Below are 7,509 nucleotides of genomic sequence, written 5' to 3' on the forward strand. Positions count from 1 at the left end.
AAGAAAATAAACTGAGGGAAGAAAAACTGATGTGTGTGATCATTGTCATTTAATTTTTTTTAATAGATACATATATATACACACACCAACATCTAGATGGAAGAAACGTTTACAGGAAGAAGCAACCGTTACCGTTGGCAACACAAAACAACGGCTAACATGAGCTACACAGACCAGCGGCTACTGTTACCTAAAAGAACAACCATTAATGTTAGCTGCACTGAGCAACTGCTAACAGACACGTCTGTTAGAAATCACATCATTAGTAACTATCAGAATATATGTGCATGTATGTGTGTGTGTGTGTGTGTGTGTGTGTATATATATATATATATATATATATATATATATATATATATATATATATATATATATGTACATATATATATATGTACATATATATATATATATATATATATATGTACATATATGCATTCTTTCTACAATGGAAATCAAATGTTCTTCAGAAGGTTCTTCCCGACTCTGCTGCAGAAGTTCTCATAAATGTGTGGCTCTTGTTGGTTGCTTTACTTTCACTCTTCTGTCCAGTTCATCCCAAACCAGCTCAGTCTGCAGACTGTGTTGATCCACTCCGTGTTTTCAAGCTTACCATCTTTTTTTTTTCTTTTTCTAAAGGTAGTTCAGGTACAGCTTGTTCTTATGTTTTGGGTCATTATCCTGCTGTAGGATGAATTCCTGACCTGTCAGGTTCAAACCACAGGTCACTGCATGGAGCTGCACAATGCTGTGTAGCCATTTTGGTTCAGGTTGCCTTCCTCTCTCTGTACAAGTCACCGACCCTGGATCCAGTAAAACAGCGCCAGACCATCACGCCTCCTCCTCCATGTTCGACAGTTGATGTCACACACTGAGGAACCATCCTTTCTCCTACTCGACGGCGTACAAAAGTCCTGTGTGATGAACCGAAGATTTCAAATTTTGATTCATCAGTCCATAACACCTTCTTCCAGTCTTCAGTAGTCCATTGTCAGTGTTTCATGGTCCAGACAAGACTCTTTTTCATTCTGACGTCTTAACAATGACTTTCTTGCTGCAACTCGACCTGTCAAACCTGCAACTCGAAGTCTTTTCTTCACAGTTGAAACTGAGACTTGTTTACTCCGACCACATGAAGCTGTTGTCCTGTGAGCCGCCGATCACACAAGCTGTTGACTCTCAGAAACTTGTCCTCTGATTCTGTTGTGTCTTTGGGTCTGTCAGACCTCTTCCTGTCAGTTTCCTCCAGGTTCTGAGTGTCTTTTGATGGTGAAGGAACCTGTTCTCACTGACACCTGGACTTTCTTCACTATTTCTCTGTAGGAAAGACCTTATGATGGTCCGTCTCTTCTGTTGTTAACTGTCTTTTTCTTTCCATTTTTATAGCAACAGTACAGTCCTGTTCAAACACTGTTCCTGAGGGTGTGGTTCCACAGTGTGTTCTAACACTACTTTGATGCAGACGGTTGTAAGGAACCAAGAAAAGTTGGGACACCTGTAGGAATCAGTAGCACCAACTTTCAAGACTTGATCAACCTCCACTGCTGCAGAACACCTTTCAGTTGTTAACACAGTTCTTGTTCCCTGAAAAAGGCCTTGTTGTATAATTCTGAAATGTAAATTATTTTTCAGTTTTGGTAGCTTTAACCTTTTTTAACCTCTGGCAGTTCAACACTGACCTTTGTACCATTTCAAGCTATTTATTGGAGTCAAACTGCTTGAATTTCAATAAAAAACTGGAAAGATTGGGGTGTTCTAAAACTTTTGACCGGTACTCTCTACTGGCTTCTTCTCTATGGCAACAGCAGCTGAGGCTCATGGGTATTGTAGTATGTCCCAATATCATGACATCATCACACTGAAGTGACAGGAGTTCACTTCATAAATCTGGAGAAGAGAAGAGGGAGGTGTGTGTGTGTGTGTGTGTGTGTGTGTGTGTGTGTGTGTGTGTGTGTGTGTGTGTGTGTGTGTGTGTGTGTGACTCCAGCAGCTTCCTGTCTCGACCTGCCTCTGACAATAACACACACCATCAAAGACTCACCACCATCATTTACTGTCAGAATGTGTGTGCAGACAGGCCATTAGTGCTGTTAAAAGTGTGTGTGTGTTTACACAGACACTGTCATTACCTGCTTTGTGTGTGTGTGTGTGTGTGTGTGTGTGTGTGTGTGTGTGTGTGTGTGTGTGTGTGTGTGTGTGTGTGTGTGTGTGTGTGTAGTTAAAACACATTAACCGCTGTATTAAAGTTGAAGGTGTGGACTCAATGCTGTAAATAAAGATTCTACAGAGATAAATGAGACAGAACACAGTTTGAACTAAAAATCCATTGAATGTTTCATCAAGTTCAAACTCATAAATAATAAATAAAATAAAACTGAAGCTGCTACGACGAACTCATGGATCAATAATCAGACTCGTATCAGTGTCAGGTCTTATCAATAGATCCATGCTGTCAGTCTGAAGTTTCATCTTTGTGTCCAGTTCATGATTTTATTTTTTTTCCCAGGTGAGAGCATGTCCCACCCCAACTCTGCCTCTGATTGGCTGACCCTGACATTCTTACCATAACCTTCCCATCAATGACCCAAACAAACAAAGGTAATCAGTATTAGCCAATCAGAATAGAGCAGGTCATCATGACTTTGCTTTCCTGGAAAAAAAAAGTTGTGTCCAGTACAGAGACAGGGACATCTTGACCCCGTTAGCCTAGCTTAGCACTAAAATGGGGGAAATACGTTTTGTGTTGATGTTTATTTAATTAATTATGGTTTCCTTTGTAGTAAATTATTAGATGGCTTTGTTAAATACTCGATTCTGATTGGTCAGTTACAGCAGTCTAAGGTCTGTTATTTCTTTATAGCAAACTGTTGCTATGGACACAGTTCTGATCATAGACTCATAAAACAATTTTGAAATCTCTAAAAATATTTTAAAAGTAATATTTTCTTTGCTCCAGAGGTGGACCATCTCAGGCGTGACTCGGCGCATTAAAAGTTTTGATGGAAATGCAAATCAGCGCTTCCCTGTCAGGTGTGTTCACACCTGTGATGCTGGTCTGGTTCTTGTTCATGTTCACACCAGGTATTTAAACGTTCACACCTGTAGTTCTTATTAACATCTTATTTTATCCAGATGTTTGTGTGTAATTTTGACACAATAAATGTATGAAATAATGAATTACAGCAAAAAAAAATAAAAAATGTGTTCAGTGAGGTCACTGTGACCTTTGACCTTTATAGCAGCCATTTGTAACAGTTCTGAAAAAGGTCAAACAAGAAAACACTGAGTCTGTGGTCGCAGCTGTCGACAGTGTGGAGCCATAAAACAAATATATTTTTGATCATTTCTTCAGCTCAGTCATGATTGTACGCAAAAAACATGATAAGTTCACGCCTGGAGGGAATGATCTGATTGGCCCGTTTGCTTTCAGACCAAAAACAAACTGCACCAAGATGAATCCAGATGACAGGTCTGAAGATCTGCTCCTGTTTTTAACATTTTATTATTTAGTCATTTGATTTATTTGACATAAACGAGTGAATTTAAACGTTTGAGACGAGCAGGTTTGATCTGATGTGAGTCTGAGCTGAGCGACATGAAACAGCAGAAGAAGAAGAGATGAAAAGAGATAAAGAGAAGAAGAAGAAGTGACAGATCTCTGCTGCTCCCTCAGGTGTGTTCATCATCAGAACAGAGGAATTCCCCAGGTGAGCCAGAGCTCCGCCCCCTACCTGTCTGACCCACCCTCCTCCTCCTCCTCCTCCTCACATGCTCACACACCTGAGACACACACACACACACATCATGTCACAGCTTACCTGTCCTGCATCAGGTTCATAAATGATCTGAGTTGTTTGAGCTGCTGCAAAAATAAACAAAGTTTCAGTTTTATGTTTTTCATTTTCATTATTTTAAAGGGACCGTTCACCCCAAAATTAAAACTACATGTGTTCCCTCTTACCTGTACCCTGTACCTGCTGTTCATCTGTTTAGCTTAATTTTGGGGTGAACTGTCCCTTTAAAATCAAATAAAATATTAAGTTCATTCTAATAAACTCCGAAACTCGAATCATTTTGTTTGAGGAGCAGTTCAACATTTATAAAAATACTTTCACTCCCATCTCTGTGGAGGGAGTTAGCTTAGCTTAGCATAAAGAGCGTAAACAGGTGGGAACGGCTAGCCCGACTCTGTCTAAAGCTAACATCTACCAGCAGCTCTTAGTTCTGGCATCCATTTTGCTGTTGCCTAGCAACAGTGTTCTCACAACTTAACCACTTGAATACCAGGCGTGTCGTGTGCAGAACTTCCTGTGTCATAACCACGAGCTCGCTGCGTAAAATTTGAAGGCAGAAAACGTCTCCAGCTGCCAGTTCGTTTTTCTCTGGCTGAAAATCCCACTGAGGTGGACGTATTAATACAGGTGTGGACGTGTCAATACAGGTATGGACGTATTAATACAGGTGTGGACGTGTCAATACAGGTGTGGACGTATTAATACAGGTGTGGATGTGTCAATACAGGTGTGGACGTATTAATACAGGTGTGGACGTGTCAATACAGGTGTGGACGTATTAATACAGGTGTGGATGTATTAATACAGGTGTGGACGTGTCAATGAAGGTGTGGACGTGTCAATAAAGGTGTGGACGTATTAATACAGGTGTGGACGTGTCAATACAGGTGTGGACATATTAATACAGGTGTGGACGTATTAATAAAGGTGTGGACATATTAATACAGGTGTGGACATGTCAATACAGGTGTGGACGTATTAATACAGGTGTGGACGTGTCAATACAGGTGTGGACATATTAATACAGGTGTGGACGTATTAATACAGGTGTGGACGTATTAATACAGGTGTGGACGTGTCAATACAGGTGTGGACGTATTAATACAGGTGTGGACGTGTCAATACAGGTGTGGACATATTAATACAGGTGTGGACGTATTAATAAAGGTGTGGACGTATTAATACAGGTGTGGACGTGTCAATACAGGTGTGGACATATTAATACAGGTGTTGACGTATTAATACAGGTGTGGACGTGTCAATGAAGGTGTGGACGTGTCAATGAAGGTGTGGACGTATTAATACAGGTGTGGACATGTCAATGAAGGTGTGGACATATTAATACAGGTGTGGACGTATTAATACAGGTGTGGACGTGTCAATACAGGTGTGGACATATTAATACAGGTGTTGACGTATTAATACAGGTGTGGACGTGTCAATGAAGGTGTGGACGTGTCAATGAAGGTGTGGACGTGTTAATACAGGTGTGGACGTGTCAATACAGGTGTGGACATGTTAATAAAGGTGTGGACGTGTCAATACAGGTGTGGACGTATTAATACAGGTGTGGACGTATTAATACAGGTGTGGACGTATTAATACAGGTGTGGACGTGTCAATACAGGTGTGGACGTATTAATACAGGTGTGGACGTATTAATACAGGTGTGGATGTGTCAATAAAGGTGTGGACGTGTCAATAAAGGTGTGGACGTGTTAATAAAGGTGTGGACGTATTAATACCTGATATTAAGATGGGCCTTGGTGATTGGATGTCTTTACTGTGTGGCATTTATGAATATTTTGTGAAATGCATCCTGGGAGTTGTAGTTAATCGTGATTTTTAACGTAACTTTAACTTTCGAGCCCTAAATTCTCAAATAATTCAACACAAAAAAAATAAAGTATCTTCAGTTTAACTTTATTTTTGGGAGCGCAGCTTTCTGACTGTGGCTGCATCTTTAATAAATGATTAGATCTGAGTTAAAAATACTACCAGTCGATCAGTCTCAGTAACAGAGCACCTGGTTCTCTGGTTCTCTGGTTCTCTGGTTCTCTGTTTCTCCGGTTCTCTGTTTCTCTGGTTCTCTGGTTCTCTGTTTCTCCGGTTCTCTGTTTCTCTGGTTCTCGTGGCGTCGGGTTCATTCGTGTCTCTGCCTGCTGGACTGAATCCAGGTTCAGATTTAAACCTGGATTATTTGAGCTTTAGCTCCACACACATCAAATCAGAGTTGATCCACCGTTTCATGTCTGAGTAAACACGGAGCCGCCGAGTGCAGACCTGACGCAGCTCCTCACGCCTTCAGGTTCTTTACATCATCTCCACATTTCATCATGTGGCGTCTTTAAAATGCTGCCGACTTCATCAGAATGTTTTATTTGATGATCCTGTTTCATGAGTTCGAAGAAGCAGATTTGAAATTTCTGTCAGGTGAAAATCCTGAAATAACAGAATGATTTGATATTGTTGTTCCTGCCGACTCATGAGTGATGTCAGAGGAGGGCGGGGCTTAACTCATCAAACTGACTTTAAACTCAGTTTTGGGTTCATTTAGTTTCTCTTCAGTTCAGTTTGACTCAAATAAACACAAAGACAAATCAAATCACATGAGAACGAAGTCAGAGGTGATGACTTGAGACTTGACCTGATAAAATAAAAAAAGACTCGCAGCTAGACTCAAACGAGTTGACTTGGACTCGACCTGGAGTCGAGGTTCTGTTGGTAAAATGGAAGCACATGTGGTGAACAGACATGACTTGACTCCTATAGTCAGAGGCTGAAGAACCCTTTATGGTTCTAGTTAGCAGCTTTATGGAACATGTTTCCTCTGTAAATCTTTAGGTTCTCCATCTGTCAGTGGATCAAAGTTCTCTCTCTCTCTCTCTCTCTCTCTCTCTCTCTCTCTCTGTCTCTCTCTCTCTCTGCCTCCGCCCACTTCTTTTATATTTAAATGTGGGCGAGCGAGCCTATCTCACCTGCAGGTAAACTCTCTCTCTCTCTCTCTCTGTCTCACCTGAACCTGAACATCAGTCAGACAGTCAGTGTGTAGCCGTGTCTCTCAGGTGTCTCTCAGGTGTCTCTCAGGAGTGTCCCAGTGTGTCTCAGGTGTGTGGAGTCAGAGGACGAGTCCAACACGAGAACCTCCACCAGACCTCTGAGGCTGCTGAGACGGATGACCTGAGGACATGTCAGACTGAGGGAAAACAAAATGTCTCAGGAGATTTTTAAAGGAATAAAACTGTAAGTCTGTGGATGACAGGTGGACGTCTGAGTCACCACTGAGACAGATGGACGATAGAGACGATGTTTCTACTTTAATTTTATTTTTTTAAAAAGAGCAGGTGGACGCGTCCTGGTTTTAACTGTCTGGATGTTGACATCTCAGAGATCTTTTCATTTTGTTTTTTTTAAGTCCAGAAAGTAAAAAAAAATGCTGGACGAAGTCTGAGAAATTAAATTTTATGTCCAAGAAAAGGACACATATGAAGGACATCGATATCCTCTGAGTGTGAAGGCAGGACAGACGGACGGAGACATTTTTGTCTTTCCTGACAATAAAACAGACTGGTACAAAAAAAGAATTCAGAAAGATTTCAGATGGAGAACGAAGGACAGAAGAAGGACATTGTTTGACTCCAGCTGAATCCTTCCCTCAGAGACGTCTTTATGCTGATGTTGGACCATCCTGAACATTTGGACACATCAGAACTGTCCT

The sequence above is a fragment of the Lutjanus erythropterus genome, chromosome 8 (assembly GCF_056507025.1).
Source record: "Lutjanus erythropterus isolate fLutEry1 chromosome 8, fLutEry1.hap2, whole genome shotgun sequence".
Taxonomy (NCBI): domain Eukaryota; kingdom Metazoa; phylum Chordata; class Actinopteri; order Lutjaniformes; family Lutjanidae; genus Lutjanus; species Lutjanus erythropterus.